General features: G+C 42.8%; 1 protein-coding gene across 2 annotated transcripts in view; it reads right to left on the bottom strand.

The window, feature by feature from the left end:
- The window catches only part of LOC134587202 (general transcription factor IIH subunit 5), a 948,377-nt gene that overhangs the window by 747,438 nt on the left and 179,404 nt on the right, over positions 1–21,535 (bottom strand). The window lies entirely within an intron of this gene.

Consider the following 21,535-nt stretch of genomic DNA (forward strand, 5'->3'; position numbering starts at 1 on the left):
CCTTACCGTAGTGGACTATGCTACTCGCTACCCGGAAGCTGTTGCTCTGACGAATATCCAGGCTGACACTGTCGCCAGTGCTCTAGTCGGGATATTCACCCGAGTGGGATTTCCTCAGGAAATCTTGTCCGATAGAGGGACCCAGTTTACCGCAGACCTAACCCAGCAGCTATGGAAGGTTTGTAGTATTAAACCCCTACTTAGTTCCCCGTACCACCCTCAGACTAACGGTCTCTGTGAACGTTTTAACGGTACCCTAAAGCAATTGCTACGGACCTTCACAGCGGAATACAAAGATTGGGAACGATTCTTGCCGCACCTCCTGTTCGCTTATCGGGAGGTGCCACAGGAGTCCACAGGGTTCTCTCCCTTTGAACTGCTCTATGGCCGGAGAGTACGAGGCCCTCTCGACCTCATCCGAGAGCACTGGGAGGGAGAGACAGAACATGAGGGTGTCCCCATCGTGCCATATGTACTAGAAATGCGGGACCGCATGGAACAGTTAGCCCGGATGGCACGGGACCATCTCCATGCGGCCCAGGGCCGGCAGAAACGTTGGTACGATCAGGGCGCCCGCCAGCGAACGTTCCAAGTAGGCCAGAAGGTGCTGGTGCTTAGACCTGTCAAAGGGAATAAGCTCCAGACCTCCTGGCAGGGCCCTTACAAAGTGGTAGCACAGGTATGTGACACCACCTATGTAATTGCCAGCAGCAAAGATGAAAGGATCCAGAAGTCCTTTCACGTAAATTTATTAAAAGAATATCAAGAAAGGCCCGAGGATATAGCAGCCATATGTACACCAGCCACTGAAGACCCTGACAGCTTACCCATACCCGACCTTTTAGCTAACTCGGAACCTAGGACCCTGCTCAATACCATACAGCTAGGGGAGCGACTAACCCCCGCTGAAAAGGGACAGATCCGACAACTGCTGACTGAAAAGAGGTTGACATTTTCCCAAGAGCCCGGATACACCCCCTTAGCAACTCACTATGTAGAGACCCCAGGCCAACCCCCTCTCCGGCAAACTCCCTATAGGATCCCTGAGGCAGTAAAAGATGAGATGAGGAAGGAAATCCAGGAGATGCTAAGACTAGGAGTGATAGAGCCATCTGACAGCCCGTGGGCCTCACCGGTGGTCCTAGTCCCCAAAAAGGATGGGACTACCCGGTTCTGTGTCGATTATCGACGTCTCAATGACAAAACCCTGACAGACGCATATCCCATGCCCCGAGTAGACGAGCTATTAGATCGTATTGCCAGGGGACGTTATCTGACCACCATCGATTTGTGTAAAGGGTATTGGCAGATTCCCCTGGCCAAGGAGGCTATCCCTAAGTCGGCCTTTGTCACCCCATTTGGCTTGTACCAATTTAAGGTCATGCCATTTGGGATGAAAAACGCCCCGGCTACATTTCAGCGCTTAGTGGACCGCCTCCTTGATGGCTTCCAGGATTTCGCCTGCGCGTACCTGGACGACATTGCGATTTATAGCGAAACCTGGGGAGAGCACTTAAGGCATGTAGAGGCCGTACTGGATCAGATTCGGGCCGCAGGGTTGACTCTGAAACCAGAAAAGTGTAACTTCGGCATGGCAGAAGTCCAGTACCTGGGACATCGAGTGGGATGTGGGAAGCAGCGCCCAGAACCCGCTAAAGTTGAAGCTGTAGCTAACTGGCCCACACCCCACACCAAAACTCAAGTATTAGCATTTTTGGGGACCGCAGGATATTATAGGAGGTTTGTCCCTGACTATAGTACCATCGCAAAACCATTAACAGACCTAACCAAAAAGAACTTGCCTAGGATAGTCCTGTGGTCTCCCGCCTGTGAAACAGCCTTTCAGGCCCTAAAGAATGCTCTGATTCATGCACCTGTCCTGTCTGCCCCCGTCCCTAACAAAAGATTTGTCGTTCATACAGATGCATCCATGTATGGACTGGGGGCAGTTCTAAGCCAGGTCGGAGAAGATGGAGGCGAGCACCCTGTCGCGTATCTCAGTAGGAAACTGTTACCTAGAGAAGTGAGCTACGCGGCAGTGGAAAAGGAATGCTTAGCCCTGGTCTGGGCATTAAAGAAACTCACCCCATATTTGTACGGACAGGAATTTACACTAATCACCGACCATAACCCCCTGGTGTGGTTAAACAGAGTAGCTGGAGATAATGGACGCTTGTTGAGATGGAGCCTAGCACTACAACCCTACAACTTTTCCATTCAATACCGCCCGGGCAGGTTTAACGGGAATGCCGATGGTCTGTCCAGACAAACAGAACTATTACCCTAACAAGGGACCGGACAGCCCCAAGTTGACCCGAAAAGGATCAATCCGGGTCTGCCGGAGTGTTCCACAAAAGGGGAGCAGTGTAACAGATCCTTCCAACTTAGTCTTTTCTTTTTGTTCTGTTCATGCCTCTGTTCGCCTGATTTCGTGCGAAGTCCGTATGTGAAATATAGGTGGCCGCCATTTCAGGACTTTACACGTGTTCGCGGCCATCTTGTGTGCGAACAGCGGTGTTTGCCTGTAACCGCATGGAACTAAAAACGGATACGCAAACAGGCGAACACCGCTGAGTCCTCCAGACCTCCATAAGTTCGCACAGAAACTACCGAACACCCCACCATTCGGTAGTTACACTCAGTTCCCTATGGGGATTTCAGCGAACCCCGCGATTCGGATGGATGACAAGATTTTCATACCGTTTTACCGTGCGAACAGAGACCGACCGCAAGGCCAAAACTCATGGAACTATTTTCGGCTAGTTGGTCTGTGCGGTCGGTCAAAACTTTGAAACTCTATAACTCCCGAACCGTTCATCCAATCGGGCTGATTTTTGGACAGAGTGTTCCCCTAACGAAGATCTCTCAAGCGGTGCCGGATTTAAAGGTGTACCCCCTGTTTTTGGGGTACATCCAGAACTGGGGCAAAATATTGTATGTTCTAATTGTATTATGTGGTTATCTGAGGGGAGGAGACGTGGGGGTGTTACCCTGTGCATAATTGGTTGTTTTCATCCTCCCCCTGGGAGTGTCCTGTGTGTACCCTTTTCTAATAAAAAGCAGGCTGGGTGTCCCAGTCCTCAGTTCATCTTGACCCTTCATAACGTAGCCTCGTCTCGTTCTTGAAAGGGGATTGTTTGGGAAGGTTATTCTGTTCCTGTTGCAGCTGAACCTGATTTTCGCTCTGGATATCGTGGATGGGATTACATCAGCCTACTTCTCCACAGCAGCTTGCAGGGAAAAAGGACGTCCCCAACGGCAGAAACCCTCTCTCTATCTGGGTAGCCGTTACAGCTTGGTATGTGAACCATGGCTGCCACCGTTCCGCGTGCCTGGTTCCCCTACCCGCAAGGGACGCCTGTAGTGCTTCCGCCAATTGTATGTCTCTGACCCTGTGTAACCATTCCTCAACCGTGGGGACCTCGGTCCGCTTCCAATACGTGGGTATGAGTGCTTTAGCCGCGTTCAGGAGGTGGCGTAGGATGGATTTCTTATAACCAGAGATAGATCGAGTGGTGATATGTAGTAGGGCCAGTTCCCTGGACCAGTCCGTGTCGTCTCCCAGCATCATTTTGATTTCAGATTCGATGTTGATCCAGTATGGGGTGATGAGTTGACAGTCCCACCAGATGTGCACTATCGTGCCCCTCTCCTCTTGACATCTCCAGCATGTGGGGGATGTTGTCGGGAATATCCTGTGTAGTGCCACTGGTGTTCTATACCACATGGATATTAACTTATAATTAACTTCCTGATAATGGGAGCTGGAGGAGCTCTTGTATTGCCAGAGGAGTGCCGTGTCCCACTGTGGTTGCGAGATCGGGCTCCCCATTTGTTGTTCCCATAGTCTCCTGAACGTGTTGTTTGTTGTGGTGTTTCCCACTAGCAGGTGTTGGTAAAGTAGTGATACTGCCTTGCCAAGCGTGTCTCCCCGGTGACATATCTCTTCAAACCACGTAAGATCTCTGTGGAGGCGTTCCTTATGTGGGAGAGACCCATAGTAGTGTGTAAGTTGTAAATAGCGGAGAGATGCCATAGGTGTATTAGGTCTATCGGCCAGTAACGCTCGGAGGGGTCGGACAGCGCCTCCGTGGAGGACCGTTCTAATCGGTATGTAATCTTGTTCTTCCAGGAATATCCATGCTTTGGCTGGAATGCCACCAGCAAGGTTAGGGTTGGGGACTATTGGGAGAAGGGGACTAGGGATCGGTGATACGTGCGTGTTTTTGCGCAGCGAGTCCCACGCCTGCAAAGTTTGTGCCGTCGGGGTTTCTATTCCTTTTCCCGTGCGACAACTTGTACCCCCTTGCCATACTGCTGCTTTAAGTGTGGCAGGTGAGTCCCCGTTGTTCAGGGTAACCCATTGCTTCGGGGAGTCAGCCACATGCCATTCCAGAATTCGTTGTAGGGTGGCGGCTTGATGGTAGCGTTTGAAGTCCGGGAGTGCCAGGCCACCTCTAAGTCTAGGTAGGCAGAGAATGTCGCAGCGTATTCTAGATCTCTCCCCTCTCCATACGTATCGGATAGTTGCGGATTTTAAGGTGGAAAAGAAAGTATTCGGTGGCGTCAGGGGTATTGTCTGGAACAGGTAGAGAAGTCTCGGGAGCACATTCATCTTTAGTACTGCGACCCTTCCGTGCCAGGTGATGTGTGGATACGCCCATTTGTCCAAATCTGAAGTAACCCGTCGCAGAATAGCGGTGAAATTGTGGCGATAAAGCTCCTGGGGGTTCGTGGTGATCCATATGCCAAGATATTTCATCCTCTCCGTACACCAACGAAATGGGAAGTTAGTTCCCAGTTCCTCGTATTCCTCCGGTCGAAAAGTGAGATTGAGCGCTTCACATTTGGAAAGGTTGAGTTTGAAACCCGAAATCTTTCCAAATTTTTCGAACTCGAGGAGTAAGCAGGGCAACGTGACACGTGGGTGGGAGATAAAAAAGAGGAGGTCATCCGCATATGCGGCCACCTTATGTTCCGTCCCCATCCAGGTGTATCCCGAGATGTCCGGGTGGTGGCGGATCGCGTGAAGCAGTGGTTCCAGGGTCATTGCAAATAGGAGCGGCGACAGAGGACATCCCTGTCTAGTACCGTTCCGAATCGCAAAGCTGGAAGTTAGGGCCCCATTCACTCGGACGGTAGCTTGTGGGTTATCGTATATGGCCGTGATCCATGCCAACATATTGTGTCCTAATCCCATGACCCGCAGGGTTTCCATCATGTACGACCAGTTGACACGGTCGAAAGCTTTTTCGGCGTCCGTGGAAAGAAGTAGGATTTTATCCCTTGTCTCCCGTGCCCTGTGCTGGATGGAGAATAGGCGTAGCGTACTATCTCGTGCCTCCCTCCCCGGTATAAATCCCGTCTGGTCTGCGTGGATCAGGCTCGGTAGTACCCGTTGCAGTCTAGTGGCCAGGATTTTTGTAAGCAGTTTTGTGTCCACGTTCAGCAGGGATATGGGTCGATAGCTGCCACATTGCTCTGGGTCCTTTCCCGGTTTGAGGAGGACCGTGATAGTAGCAGCCAGAGATTCCGCTCCAAAGCGTCTCCCGTCCGTAACGGTGTTAACGGCGGTGGTCAGCCGAGGCAGGAGGATTGAGGAGAAGAGTTTGTAATACCCCACAGAGAATCCGTCGGGGCCCGGTGCTTTGCCTGTTTTGGTGGACTTCAAGGCTGCGGCCATTTCTTCGGTGCTAATTGGTTCGTCAACATATTCGCCGCTTCTGGAGTCACTCGGCTGTTTACATTGTCGTGTAGGTAGTCCTGAATGATCGTGTTGGGTTGGCGTCCCGATGTTGTATTGTCAGGGCCCGGGATATTGTAGAGGTCGCTATAGTAACGACGGAATTCGTTGGCTATGTCTTCGGGGAATTGGGACAGTTTTCCGGACTGTAGGCGGATTTTGTGTATCCGCGTGCGAGGGGTGTCTCCTTTCAGGATGCGGGCGAGGTATTTGCCGCCCTTGTTGGCGTGAATGTAGAAGAAGTTCTTGGAATGTTGTAACGAGCGGTGGTATCGTTTCGTAAGGAGTTCCTTCAGGCGGTGTCGGGCTTCCGTCAGGTCCTGTTGGATCGAGGCTAGTGGGGTTTGCTTATGTTGAAGTTCTAGTCTCGTGATGGTCTTATATATAGTCTTCATTTCCTGCATGGTCGCTTTGCGGCGACGGGAGGCTATTTTTATAAGGATGCCACGTATGGTACTCTTGTGTGCTTCCCAAAGTGTGATTGGAGAGGTATCTGTCACGTCATTTTCCTGGAAGTAAAGGTCAAGGGCTTGTTTGATTTCAATTTCCACCGCGGGGTCTTGGAGCAAGGTTTCATTCAGGCGCCAGGTCCACTGTGCCGGTTTGAATAGCGGGGAGTCCAGCTCCACCGTGACCGGGCCGTGGTCCGACCATGTGGCGGGGCCGATCTCGGCCGACCTCAGTCGTGGCAATCCTTCCTGCTGAAGCAGGACGTAATCTATCCGCGCATAGCGGCAGTGGAGCGCGGAGTAGTGGGTGTAGTCTTTGACACCTGGATTGAGTGCTCTCCAACAGTCCACCAGTCCCAACTCACTCATTGACTTATGTATCGCACGAATGCTAGATAGCGGTAAGGAGCTATGTCCCGTCGACGTGTCCAGTTGAGGGTCCAGGACGGCAGCAGAAATTAAATCAGAATTTAAACAAGAGATAACTCTCCTTGCGGCTAATATGCAGAGAATTGAAGATCAATTCAAAGTAATTGACTTTCAAGTTAAATTGCTTACAGATGGAAATAAGAAGATCCACAGTAAGATTTTGGCACTTGAACTCAAACTACCTGATTTAGAAGACCGCAGTCGCCGTAAAAATTTACGTTTTAGGAACATACTGGAGAAAGATACACAAGAAGATACAAAACAAATTCTGTTGGACCTTGTTGCAATTTTGGGCATTATGTTTGACATGATCAAATAATAGAAAGGTGTCACAGGATATTTAAACCCCAATCAATTCAGAAAGATCTACCAAGATCTACCAAGAGACATTATTGCCTGTTTTGTCTGCAAGAACAAAGCAAATTAATTCCGGTTGCTTTCAAAATATCCAGGTTTTTCGTGATCTCTCGTTTGAAACCAGACAGAAAAGGAAATTGTTTAGTTCTTCAACTCAAATTCTCAGATCTTATAATATAAGATACAGGTGGCTATATCCCCTAAAATTGTCCTTGACACATGAAGAAAAAAGAGACTTTTGACTCGAATTCTGATTTACTTGAATGGCTGAAGGGCAAGAAATTATTTCAACAGGTTTAAAGCGTTGGGAAGAATTTTTTTTTTTTTTTTGTGTGTGTGTTGGTGGAACACGATTTTGTGTAAGCAAGCTAATGCTTATTATGTGAATTTAATATTACTACAAAGCTAAAAAGGGTTGGGTTTATGCAGAGTTACAATGATAAAATATAACACTACACATTGACATATTATTCCTCAATTAGGTCAAGATCTTCATATTAATTGATATTGTCTTTGGGTGATTAATATAACAGATATCATGCAATAGCATCATTAAAGAATAATTTAGCAAGTGGTTCGGGTGTAAATGCTAGGGGTAAATAATATATATAATGTGTTTTGATGCAAGGCTTTATTTATTTATTTTTTTCCTTTTTTATATATTCTACGCAAATGCCTCACTAAAAGAAACACTTAAGCAAATGGTCTTGGTTTAAATGTTGGGGTAAATAATGTATAATTTTTTTTTTTTTTTTATGTGACACCATATAAGTAATTGTCCACTATGCAAATGTAACACTATTGGAAAGTAAAAGGGATGGGTTTATTTAGATATACACTGATATAATATAAGAACACAGTGACATATTTCTTTTGTAATAGGACAAGATATTTTAGATTTATTATGTTAGAGGAAAATTATTGTTAGTGATGAATAATATATACTATACGAAATAGCTCCAGAAAAGAATAACTCAAGCAAGTGGTGCTGGTTTAAATATTGGCTGTAAATAATGTATATAATGTGTTTTGATACAAGGGTCTTTTTTTTTTTTTTTTTTTGTGTGTGTTCTATTCCCATTTATAGATGGTTATCTAAATCTTATGCACAATTCGCTTCTACTTAGTACATAGCAACAATGGTTGTCCTAGTGGTTTGGGATTACGCTAACGGGTTAAGCAGCCGCATAAAATTCAAGTAGACACTGATCACAGTTATACGGATTGAAATCATAGTAAAACAAAATGAATTAAAGTTATCCCGGATATGATACGAGGTCCTTTCTTGTATTTTTTTTATTTATTTTAGATATAGCATGATCCGTTGAGGTTCAATTTATGGGCCTCCTGGCGGGCTTGCCCCTCTTGGTGTAGTGATACTACATTGTCTCCGTCGATTTCTATTGCTACCAGAAATCTATGGTCTAAAAAAGAGTAAAAAGAATTTAGTTCTTTCCAATTGTGGTATATGTTGTATGTCGTTGTCGGATCTATTACGATCCAATTTTTATATGATAATGTTTGGTGTAGTTTGTTTGTTTTTCGTTTTTTTTTTTCTTCTCTTTTTTTTCTTTCTTTTAGAGCATATGAATTCTCTGATAAACTCTTGACAATATATGATATTCAAATTTCTGTCTTTGGATACTGGGGGTTTAAATATAAGCATATTCGACAAATCTTTGATAACTATAGATGTTAAAATTTATATCTTTAAATGTTCAGGGTATGAATACTAACAAAAAAAGGAGTAGATTGTATAATACCCTTAATGAACATAATATACAAGTGGCATTCTTACAAGAAACTCATTGGCTTAAACACCTTAAGCAAAGATGGGGAGGGGATAAATTTGCTAATATTGTCCATGCTTCACTAAGAGATAAAAAAAAAAGAGGAGTTGCAGTGGTTTTTAATAGGAATATAAATTTAGAAATTAAATATATCGAATTAGATCCAGAAGCTAGATTTATAATTATTGTCTGTGTAATGGATAAATTGACCTATACCTTTGTTAATGTTTATCTCCCGAATGTTGACCCTATGACTAAATTTTTGTCCATAATGGACAGAGTTGATAAAGTATCTAAGGGATATCTAATTATAGCTGGGGATTTCAACTGTGTTTGGGATCCTAAAATGGATAAGACATATAATTCTGCTATTTCAATCGATAAAAGAACTGTCAAGCAGGCTAAGAAACTTTATAACATCTGCAAACATTATAATCTCCACGATATATGGAGATTATTACATCCAACTGACAAAGACTATTCCCATCAATCTTGCATGCATGGTTCATATGCACGTATTGATTTTTGTTTACTTGATGCAAACTCGATATCCCTTTGTAATTCAATTGGAATCAAAGAGAGTTCATGGTCTGACCATAGCCTTATTCTAATGGACCTTGGAAATAAATCTCCTATGGTTCGTACTACTTGGAGATTAAATGATGCTCTTATTAATGATCCAAAGAATAAGGAGGAATTAACCCAATTATTAAAAATTTTCTGGTTAGAGAATAGTTCCTCAGATACATCCCCGGCAAATAACTGGTGTACACATAAATCAGTTATGCGAGGCTATTTAATTAAATTAGCCCATATAATGAAGACTAAAAATGGTAAGACTCTAACTGATTTGTATATTGAGTTTCATAATCTATCTAAACTCAACAAACTAAATCCATCTGCGGAAACAAAAATCAAGTTAAATGCTTTACAAAAACAAATTAACCTAAAAGTTGAACAAAAAATTAAATTAAATATTCATAAACTAAGACTAAACAATTACTATACTGGAAATAGAGCTAATAAAAATTTGTCAAAAAGACTACAAAAAATAGAGTGGAACAATTGATTGATGGTCAAAAGGTTTATTCCACACCTTCCGCAATCGGGGAGAGATTTAATCAATTCTACGAAGATTTGTATAATCTTAAATTGTCTCCTAATTTAAATGATATTCAAAACTATCTAGCTGGTACCCAGATTCCAAAAGTTACACCTCAAGATCTAATAACTTTAAATAAGACCATTTCGGTTGATGAAGTTAAATTTCAAATAAATAGACTTCCTATAAATAAAACCCCGGGCCCTGACGGTTTTTCGAACTTATATTATAAACAGATGCAGTCTTTATTAATTAATCCTTTGACAGATATGTTTAATCAAATAGCCCTAAATACATTTTTTCCAACTGAATTACTACAGGCAAATATTATTCCAATATTGAAACAGAATAAAATCAGCTCTGATCCTAGTAATTATAGACCTATAGCGTTGATCAACGCGGATATGAAGATATACGCGGCTATTATTGCTGACAGAATTAAGACTATTATTTCATCATTGATTCATCCCGATTAGATTGGGTTTGTCCCGGGTAGGCAAGCGTCTAATAATACTAGAAGAATAATAGATATTGTAGATCAGGCCAATAGAGATAGGTTTCCCTTCCTGGCCCTGTCATTAGATGCCGAAAAAGCATTTGACAGGGTCGGGTGGGGTTATCTTAGTGAAGCCCTTATTGCTTTTGGGCTCACAGGTTGGATACACGATGCTATAATGGCCCTGTATTCCTCTCCCTCTGCTAGAACTGTTGGCCCTAGCATTACAGCAGGGTGGTTCGCACTTAAAAATGGCACACGACAAGGGTGTCCTCTCTCTCCCCTGTTGTATATTTTGTCTACTGAGCCTCTGGCAATTAATATTAGGAATAATCCTCTAATAAAAGGTGTTCAAACGAATTCGCTGGATGTCAAAATATCACTTTATGCGGATGATGCGTTACTTACCCTTTCATCTCCAGAGTCTTCTTTAAAACCTTTAATGTTTGAAATTAATAGATATTCTAGTATTTAGAATTTTAAGTTAAACATAAATAAATCTACAGCAATGTTTTTGAATATGAATAACGATCTAGTAAATACCTTAGCCCACACTTACAAATTTATATGGACAGACTCAGAAATAAATTATTTGGGACTATTTATAACTGCTAAAGTGGCAGGAATAATGGAGAGGAATATCTTGTTTTTTATGAGAAATATGAACCTCAAACTTAGAAAATGGAGAACTCTAGAAACCTCCTGGCAAGGTAATATAAATATTATTAATTCGTATATTCTGCCTAAATGGCTATATTTGTTCTCCATGATTCCACTTATCGTGGGCCGTGGCTGGCAATGATCCAATCTAGCTTTAATAATTTTATTTGGAATAATAAAAAACCTAGAATCACTCAAAAGATCTTAACTAAAAACTGTCTAATGGTGGTTTAAATTTTCCTAGTATTCTCTATAGTTGCCATGCTAATATTATTAGGCATATATATCTTCTTCAGGACCCTAAGCAGGTCTCTGAACCATGGTATATTATAGAGTCTGAAGTGGCTCATACAAATAAATTAAATTTTTCGATGTCAGTCACTAAGAACACTCTATTGAACTCGCCTTTAAATAATTCAACGATATTATCCCAAACTTTAGAAGAGTGGTTAGTAATTAAGAAAAAATTAGGCCTAAATAATATGATACCCAAGTCATGCACAATAGATATACTGCAAACTCTGATAAAATATTTTTCTCTAAAGAATTGGGGTAATGCCGATAGATTAAAGATTCTACAAATTATGCAGGGTGACAATATTCTGTCATTCCAGAGCATCAGTGACATTTTTCATATTCCACCGAGTGAAATGTTTACTTTTCTTCGGATAAAAAAAATTATTAATAAAAATGTGATCAAATCGACTTCTATTTTTGCCAAAAAATTGGAAGCCATATTTAGGTTCCAACCTATTAAAAAGATCATGTCTGTTGCTGCATCAATGCTGGAAGCTCTCAAGGAGTCCCCCCACAAATTGATTAAGACGTGGGAACAAGATTTGGAACTTCAAATTTCTTTAGACGATTGGAACTCTTCTTTAAGTTGGGTGAATAAATACTTTCACTGTTTGAACCTGTCTGAATGCCACTTCAAAGTTCTCTATAGATGGTATTATACTCCCGTTAGACTAACCAGAATGTTTAATTCTTCTGATCCAACTTGTTGGAGATGTGGCAGTCATCCAGGTACTTACATACACATTTGGTGGTCATGTCCAGCCGTCAAATATCTCTGGTCCTGGGCTTTTAATATTTTTTCATCTATGACTACAAATAGAATTACGGAGAATGCTGCCTCTGCTCTTTTACATCTTAATCTGTCGCTTGAATCACAAAAAGATTTCTGTTTTGCCATTCATTGTTTAGTCGCTGTTAAAATTATTATTGCGAGACATTGGAAATCATCCAAGCCATTTAACAAACGACTATTGATAGATCAAGTCAGGTTCCAAATATCAATGGAATACGAGATGAATAACAAGATAATTTTTACTTCAAAGAAAAAACAAGGGTATTGTGAATGGTTAAATAAATATAAGTTATTATTTGGATAATTTCCCCCACAGATAGTTTCTTTCAGTCCAACTAATTTTGGATATATGTCTGTTCTCATGTAAACAAAGAAAGATTTGATAAAAAGAAGACAGAAGTGAAAAACCTCAGTCCAGGGAGAAGGGAATTTATTCGATTCTGTTCTCCAGTTTGGTTGTGATTTTTTTTTTTTTCTCTTTCTTTTCTTCTTTGTTGTTTTTCGTTGTTTCTAGGTCCGTCTTTATGTTTTTACTATATGCTGGTCTATAATTGAACATGAGATCAATATTTATGATTATGTATAATGTCATACTATTTGCACCAAAACTATGTATTTATTCATGTGTTTATTGACTATATATGCTGCCGAGTTTTAGCTCCAGCATATTTGTTGTATATGAACAGAAAATTCTTTCAATAAAGATTTATTAAAAAAAAATAAACCCAGAGCGGATACTACAATCCCCCGTACTCCAGCGGTTCATTGCATGGAAACCGAACTGGGTACAGAGGAATGCCTGGGGATCCTGTATGAGGCAGATCCCATACAAGCTGCATCGCCAGACAACCGACAACAGCACCGACAAGAGGTACGGGTGAATGGGCAAGTAGCACAGGGCCTGTGGGACACAGCTGGGTACTATAGAAAATTCATGCCGACTATAGCACTATCGCTAAGTCCCTGACAGACTTGACCAAGAAAAATCTTCCCCGACTGGTCCTATGGTCTCCCTCATGTGAAGCAGCCTTCCAAGCCCTAAAGAACGCTTTGATCCACGCTCCTGTGTTAGCTGCCCCATTACCTAACAAACGCTTTGTTGTTCATGCAGATGCCTCCATGTACGGACAGGGGGTAGTTCTAAGCCAGGTCGGAGAAGATGGAGGGGAGTGTTGTTACCTAGGGAAGTGAGCTACGCGGCAGTGGAAAAAGAATGCCTGGGCTCTAAAGAAACTGACTCCCCATTTATATGGCCAGGAACCCAGTTGCAGGGGACTGGAAATAGCAGAAAGGGAGCAGAAAGAGAAAGTGGGTACACTCAAGTAGGCATCATCAAGGTGGCAGCTCACGTGAAGATCACAGATGAAATTACAAGATGAAACCACAAAGCAAACAAAGCTGCCAAGCAGGCAGCAATCAAAGCACATCCTTCTACAGGTAATACCTTCCTGCAAGTTGTTCTTACAGATGATGCCGTTGACTACAATTTACTGCTGAGCTTTTAAAGACAGGCAAGCAAGGAAGAACATGACCTCTGGAGGAAACAAGATGCAGAGCCTGATGATAAAAGAATGTGGAGGAAAGGTAAAAGACTGTTTGTCACGAGTGTTTGTACCCCATGATGGCCCAGATGGCCCATGGACCTACACATCTATCCAAGATGCGCATGAACCACATTGTAAACACCCATTGGCTAGCACCTGGATTTACTGTTGTAGCAGCTAAACACACCCAAGCGTGCATGATTTGTGCTAGAAACAATCCAGGACAGGCTGTCAAAACACAGTAAGCATACACCAAGGCCACTTTACCCGTTTCAAAGACTGCAGATAGACTATATTCAACTGCTTAAGTGTATGAATATGTGTTGGTGTGCATTGGTCTCTTTTCAGGTTGGCCTGAGGCCTACCCAGTGTCGAAAACCACAACGAAAGTCACAGCAAGTAAGCTTCTGAAGGAACTGGTATGTAGATATAGAGTACCTAAAGTGATTGAAATTGACAGAGGTAGCCATTTCACTGGGGAAATAATGCAAGAAATTATAAAAGCCTTAGGGATCAGTCAGGCCTTCTGTAACGGATCGCCTGGCACCCTGACTGGGTACCTCCGCTGAAGGATGCTCCTAGCGCTTACAGAGGGCTCCAAGCGCTCCGCAGACACCACAACCACCGCAGACCCCACGAACCGCCACAGCTTGGTTGGGGTCTCGCCGTCTCCTACCCACCCTGGACCGACGACAAGGCTCCAGGTTCCAGTGGGTGAACCTCTCCTCCAAGAGAGTGAAGCAGGAACAATCTCTTAAAATAGCTTGGTAGTGATTAGCTAAGGGAGTATGCAGAGCATAGCAATCCCTTGTAGTGATATAGCAATTCCCCCAGTAAGAGACAGGACTTTAGATTGAGGGTGAAGTAGAACTGATGTTTAATGGCAGTTACTCTGCTTTTATGCAGTGCTCCCCTGCAAGGGAGACACCCACAGGCCATTAGACATTCACCAACCAGATAACAGTTACATCCCACAGATTCCCTCCCCTCTGCTTGGGAGATAATTGAGTTTCTTACTGTATCTACTCAATTATCTCCAAGCTGAAAAATCATACTTTTTATAAATTTTTATAACTCCCTGATTTTACATCACATACGAATAAATAAATATTTCTGTGATCGGCATAACTTGGGGAGCAACATATGTAAAAATCACATGAATCCGTCCAGGGGTTAAAAAGTTAGGTTGAGGTCCCTTTATTATCAATTTCAAGCATGGCTTTTCCTGCCCAAACCAGTTCCCACTGGTCTGGCAGTGTCCCTGGGACAACACCCTGCTGGAGAACAATGGAGATGGGGGAGGGGAAGAGTGACACCTTCCTAGGGATTCAAAGGGGAAGAAAAAGTGTCCAAAAAGTTTCCATGTGTCCATACACTGTTTTTAAAAGGGCCAGCACTGTACAATAAAAATCAGTTCCTTAAAGGGCAATCCATCCCAGGGTCATAGTCACAGGGCAGGAGGCTGACAAACAGGCCCCTCCAAAAAACAGTGGCAAGGTTACTTTTGCCACACTTTCCACACCCCCTATCACCACCAGAGTAGTGGGAAAGTAGAAAGGGCAAATGGCACCTTAATGAACCTTGAGTGCACAAAAGCCATGCAAGACACAGGGAAAGTAGAAAGGGCAAATGGCACCTTAACCCCTTAAGGACCAAACTTCTGGAATAAAAGGTAATCATGACATGTCACACAAGTCATGTGTCCTTAAGGGGTAAAGAACCTTGAGTGCACAAAAGCCATGCAAGACACAGGGAAGCCCTGGACTGAATGCCTTCCCCTAGCACTCTTTTCCATGAGATTCACCCCCAATTCCAGACATGGCCTATCCCCTTTTGAGATCATGTTTGGATGTGCCCCAAAGACAGGCCTCTGTTTTCCCCAGATACTCCAGATGCAACATGGTAGTATGACTGCCTATGTACAGGCCCTACACCAAAGATTAGGCAGGGTGTATAAACAAGTCTTTGATTCTATTCTAGATCCAGACTCTGATTCTGCAACTCACAAACTGCAGCCTCGGGATTGGGTGGTGATAAAAAGGCATGTGAGGAAAGGACTTAATCCACGCTTTGACGGTCCATTCCAAGTGCTCCTGAAACTAGATGGAAAAACCCAGTGGATACACGCCAGTCACTGTAAACAAGTCACTCTGACTGATCCACCAACATGAAGCTGTTCTTATCCTTTACCATTGTATGCTATGTTCAGATATGCTACTCTGACTTGAAACCAGAAGATAATAATGCATGGCAGGGAAATATATGGTTGCACATAGCAAAGGCTCTTAATTTAATCTCCTCTTGCTTCAACCCTCTCCTCAGTACTAAAAATGCCATAGAATCTTGTCTTCTAGCATCTCACTCTTGAGGAAGTACCTACATACCCATAGACCCCATAAATCTCAACAACTATATTCTTATGCTTTCAACCCACTGATAGGCAAGCCTCCCCTAGCCCTGAATACAATTAATGTGACAGCCACTGAACTATGTTGGTCTTTTTTTATTTGATAATTTTTATTGTTTTGTCAGTTAGTAATAGCTTGGGGGTACAGAAAGAAAAAGGGGAGGAAGGGGATGGGGGTTAACACTCAGGTTACATTTAGCTCAGATTTACTTCTATCGTTTACATGTGTTTCGCATTTGTTTTGGATGTGGTACATAGATTCAGTTTACATTTCCATTGTTACCATAGATTTAACAATAGTTTTTATATAAACATCCCGACATTTCAATCCCGTCTTACATCTTGTCATAATCTTTTCGGGTCTGTTCTGGAGTGGTATAGGTTGACTGAAGCCAACTTTGGGGTATTAGGTGTATCAGGTGGGTAATGTGTCACTTTGAGGGCTTTACTACTGTAATTTTACCCTCAGGTTGTAATGTTGTTCCAGTTTTATGTTGTGTATCAGCCCTCAAATGTTCGGGATTGATTCTTTCGTATTGTCAGCAGGTATTATCCCTGCTTGTAATATACCTTTGGGGTGTCATGGCTAGCGACTGAAACATGTCGGGTTTTTTGCGTTCCTTTTAATCTCCCACAGGTCAATGCCTCTAGGGTATTAAATTTAATTGTGAGGTTTTTGTATGTTTTAGGTATGTCCTTGGGAACTGTTCTTCCCCAAAGTTTCCCATTTATCCCAGGCTATCTCCCAATAGGGTCTGTACTTTCTATGGCTTTTGTTTGGAGGTGTGTTCTGTCGTCAAAGTGGCGTGATTGGTTAATGTGTTGTATACACATTGCTATAGGGGGTATCGTGTGGGAGTACCAGTTCTGTGCTAACATGCCAAGAGCCACTATGTTAATATGGAAGATAAGGGGAGCGGTCTTGTCAAATAGAATATAATGTTCTAATTGGTGGGGTATGGTACTCCCTGTGCTATCTGTAATGAGTTTGGCTATGTCCTTCCAAAAATTTTCTAAGTGTGGGCATGTCTACCAGATGTGTGCCATAGTTCCTAGACTTGCCTTGCATCTCCAGTACTTTTCTGATATATTCAGGCTGAATTTGTGTAGTCGTACCGGTGTTAAATACCACCTATGTATTAGTTTTTTGGCTAGTTCTATGTGTCTTGAGCAGAGAGAGAAGGCTTTAGAAGTCAAAATCATTTGTTCCCATTCTGGTTCCTCAAATGTTTTATTAAACTCCTTTTCCAATGCTTTAATAAAATTATGTTCTCTCAACATGTGCTTTGTGGGTAGTGCTACGTATATAGAGGAGATGGTTTTCTGGGGGGGTTAGTCCCCATGTACATTGTTTCAAACCCTGGCAGCTGGTACTCTGGGTAGTAGAGGGATTTTCCTGGTTCTTTGTGTGTAGCCATGAGTTTAATTGGCGATATGAATAGTATGGTATTTTGTGAGAGCATTGTAAGTCAGCAAAGGACGCTAGATTGCGTTTGTGAGCATTTGGTACAAGAAGTATAAACCGTGCCTCTCCTATATTCTGTAATTGAAATCTGGGATGAGGCCTGTCAGTGATTTTAGTGGCATGGCCCTGGAAATGGGTGAGTTGCTCGTTAAGGCTTTCTGGTTTATGTCTCAGATTCTTAAGGTCAGACTAGAGGTTGGGAGGCAGTTTGTGATTTGTGTTCTTTTTGTTGTTGGGATCCACACTAGATCGCCAGTGCTTATGTTTTTCTGCCCATTCAGATTCCAAGTTTTTCCATTGTGGTTCTTGATTTTCTGGTCTGGCCTGTAGTATACTACTTAGAATAGCTGCATGATAGTATTGTTTGAAGTTTGGCATGCTCATTCCCCCTTCATTTATCGGCTTATGCATGATTCTTAACGCTATACCGGCTCTCTTTTCACTCCACACAAACCTTGTTACCCATCATTGGAGCGTGTTAAAGTAAATTTGAGGTATTTGTATCGGTAGGGATCTGAATAGGTACGGTAATTTAGGGAGGATTATCATTTTGACTGCTGCTATACAACCTGGCCAAGATATGAATGATGTTTTCCAGTCTTGCAGTTGTTTTTTTATGTCTATGAAAATGTTGCCATAATTAGAATTGAATAGCGCAGTGTGCGATTTTGTAAAGCATATGCCTAGAAATTTGATGTGGTCGTTTCTCCAATCGTAATTGTATGTTTTTTTAAGTCTGTGAGTCACGTCCTGGGGGAGTCCCTTGCTTAGGGCTTGCGTCTTGGAGATATTCAATTTATAGTAGGATAGTTTGCTGTATGTTTCCAGGATTGAATGGAAGTGTGGTAAGGAAGTTTCTGGGTTTTGTATTGTCAAGAGTATGTCGTCTGCGGACAGTGTGAGTTTGTGTTCTTTGTGTCGTGTTTTAATGCCAGATATTGATGGGTGCTGTCTAATGAGTGTTGTGAGGGGTTCTAGTGCCAGTACATACAAGAGGAGTGAGAGAGGGCATCCCTGTCGGGTACTATTTGTGATGTTAAATGGGTTGGAGAGAAATCCGGCATTGGCTATTCTAGCGGTGGGGTTGCTATAGAGTGCTTGCAAAGTGTTCATAAATGCTGGCGGGAATTCAAATTTTGTTAGCACTGCCTTGAGAAAATTTCAGTTTAGCCGGTCAATGGCTTTTTCTGCGTCTAATGATAGGAACAAGCTGCCTGCGTTTTTTCTTTGAAGGCTATATGTGAGGTTCAGGACTTTTCTAGTGCCGTCCGTTCCCTGTCTGCCTTTCACAAATCTCACTTGGTCTTCATGCACTAGTGTGGTAAGTATTGTGGCCAATCTATTGGAGTATATTTTTGGAACAACTTGATATCTGTGTTCAAAAGCGAGTTTGGGCGTAAATTTTGTCCTTTATCCGGTATTTTCCCCGGTTTAGGTAACGTGGCTACATGAGCTATGAGCATCTCTGGTGGCATGGTTCCCGTGCAGACAATATGATGAAATGCCTGTTGTATGTGTGGAATAAGTGTGGGGGCAAAGGTTTTGTAATAGGCCATCCGGCCCCGGAGATTTCCCTGTGGGTAGGCGGGAGATTGCCTGTTGCAATTCTTCCGTCGTGATTTGTTTAGATAGGGTATTTTTCTGCTCATCTGTCAGATTCGGTAGCGTTATTTGCTGCAGATATCTGTTGATCTCAGAGTTTGTGGGTTGGTGGATGAATCATCCTCTTTTAAATTATAGAGGGCGCTATAGAAGATCGCTAGTTCATTGTTCAGGTCTTGTGGGTTCCAAAGTTTGTGATTATCTTTGGAGAGTATATAGGGGATTTTGGCATTAGATTGCTTTTTGCGCAGCATGTTGGCCATTCATTTACTGGCTTTGTTTCCTTGGGCATAGTGTGTAATTTTACATTTTTGTAGGGTATATGCTGTTTTTTGGAATTGGTGTTCATTGATTTTAGAGGTTATAGTCTGAATTTTTGTCAGGAGGTCTTGTTGTTTCGTTTGGTAATAAGTTTGTCTGGTGTCTCTCAGTTCCTTAAGGAGGTTCATTGGTGTGGCTCGTCTTTGTCTATTAAGATAAGACGCCCTGCGGATCAGCAATCCCCTTATGACTGGTTTGTGTGCTTGCCACAGTATCGGGGCAGTAATTTGGGGAAGGTGTTATTAGTGGCAAAGTAGTGTTTGAGTTCCTGCGCTATTGAGGAGGTGAATTCCTGGTCGTAGAGAATTGAGTTGGTTAACCTCCACGATCCCTTGCCTTTATTGGGGAATGCGTCTATGTGCGTCAAAGTCAGTGGTGCATGGTCAGACCATGTTATGTCTCTGTGTGTGCATCGGTGTGTTTGTGGGAGCCCTGTGTTGATCGTGAAGAAATAATCAATCCTTGAATGTGTTTTATGCACGGGAGAGTAGTAGGTATAGTCTTTATCTCTAGGATGCAATGTGCACCAGACATTGTACAGGTTGAATTGGAGTAGAAGTTTGTTGAATGCAAGCTGATCTTAGGGCTCTTGATCTTGGTGTTGCCGTGTCGAGTGTAGTGTCTGTGTCTAGAATGTGATTCAGGTCTCCGCAGCATATTAATATACCCTGTTGTATGTTGCTCGTTTTAGTCAATAAGTGTTGTAGGAATAGTTTCTGGTTGTCATTGGGTGCATACATGTTAACAATTGTGTTAATTGCCTCGTGATTAGAGATGCATTTCCTCTTTAATACTTATATAAAATTTGTATATCCTATTGGTATGTGATTAATAGCTTTATACCTAACTTTTTTTTCATTTTCTATATTGTATGTTAACAATTGTGTAGGTTACGTTGTTGAGGTTGCATTTGAGAATTAGGTACTGTCCTTTACTGTCTTTAATTATTTTGAGTGGTAAGTACGCCACTGATTGGTGTATCAGGATGCTGACTCCCCTAGATTTGTAATTATGTGTGGAGTGGTGTGGGTATTGTTTGAGGCTCATATATGGTGTTTTAGAGCGTTGGAAGTGGGTCTCTTGGAGTTCCCAGACATTATGTGAGTATATTTTCTTTAAGTGTTTGTTCCATTGTGAGCATGGTGTTGGCCTTTGGGGAATGTAGTCTATAACTCTGAAATGGTAGATAGTGACATACTAGTGCGATTACATGGATTCGTAGGGTGTTGAGTGTGCATGTGTGCGTCATTGTGTCCCGGGGGTGGAATCGGTTTATCGTGTGCTTCTTAGAGGGGTGATGTCTAGTCGTTAAGGTTTGTGTATTCACTTCCGTTAGGCCGCCTTCTTGGCCTGTCTGTTTTATTTTGGGTGAATGTGTACCATGGTCTTTCGATCGATTTGTAACCTGGTATGGAGGTGGTGGTGACTTGGGGGAAAACAAGAGTCTCATGGAGAACTCAACTAAATACATTAGTGCCCCGATGTTGGGCTCGGTACTCGTGGTTGGTACCGTGGGTGAGGTGAGCATGCGTGTGTTGCTCACTGAGGAGGCTACCTTGGCTCCTCTATTGTTTTGGTGTTGTGTGAAGGCCCCGAATTACACCTGAGACCGTCCCTGTATTTATTCTTCGAGCATATATAAATATATATATCCTGTAACAATACAATATTCACATTCATTGACATAATACAGCATCAACATATAGACATCTTTCCCATTGGTCTGTAGTTGTTGATGTACCAAAATGTTCGCCGGCGAATAGTTCCTGGCGAACATAGCGTGTTCGCGTTCGCCATCGCGGGCGAACACATGCGCGGTTCGATCCTCCCCCTATTAGTCATCATTGAGCAAACTTTGACCCTGTGCCTCACACATTCCAGCAAATTAGCAGCAGACCCTGCCTTCCAGACCCTCCCACCTCCCTCCCAGCATCCATTTTAGATTCATTCTAAAGCTGCATTCTTAGTGAGAGGAGGGAAAGTGTAGCTGCTGCTCATTAGATAGGGAAATTGATAGCTAGGCTAGGGTATTCAGTGTCCACTACAGTCCTGAAGGACTCATCTGATCTCTGCTGTAAGA

Source organism: Pelobates fuscus, chromosome 2, assembly GCF_036172605.1.
Source record: "Pelobates fuscus isolate aPelFus1 chromosome 2, aPelFus1.pri, whole genome shotgun sequence".
NCBI lineage: Eukaryota > Metazoa > Chordata > Amphibia > Anura > Pelobatidae > Pelobates > Pelobates fuscus.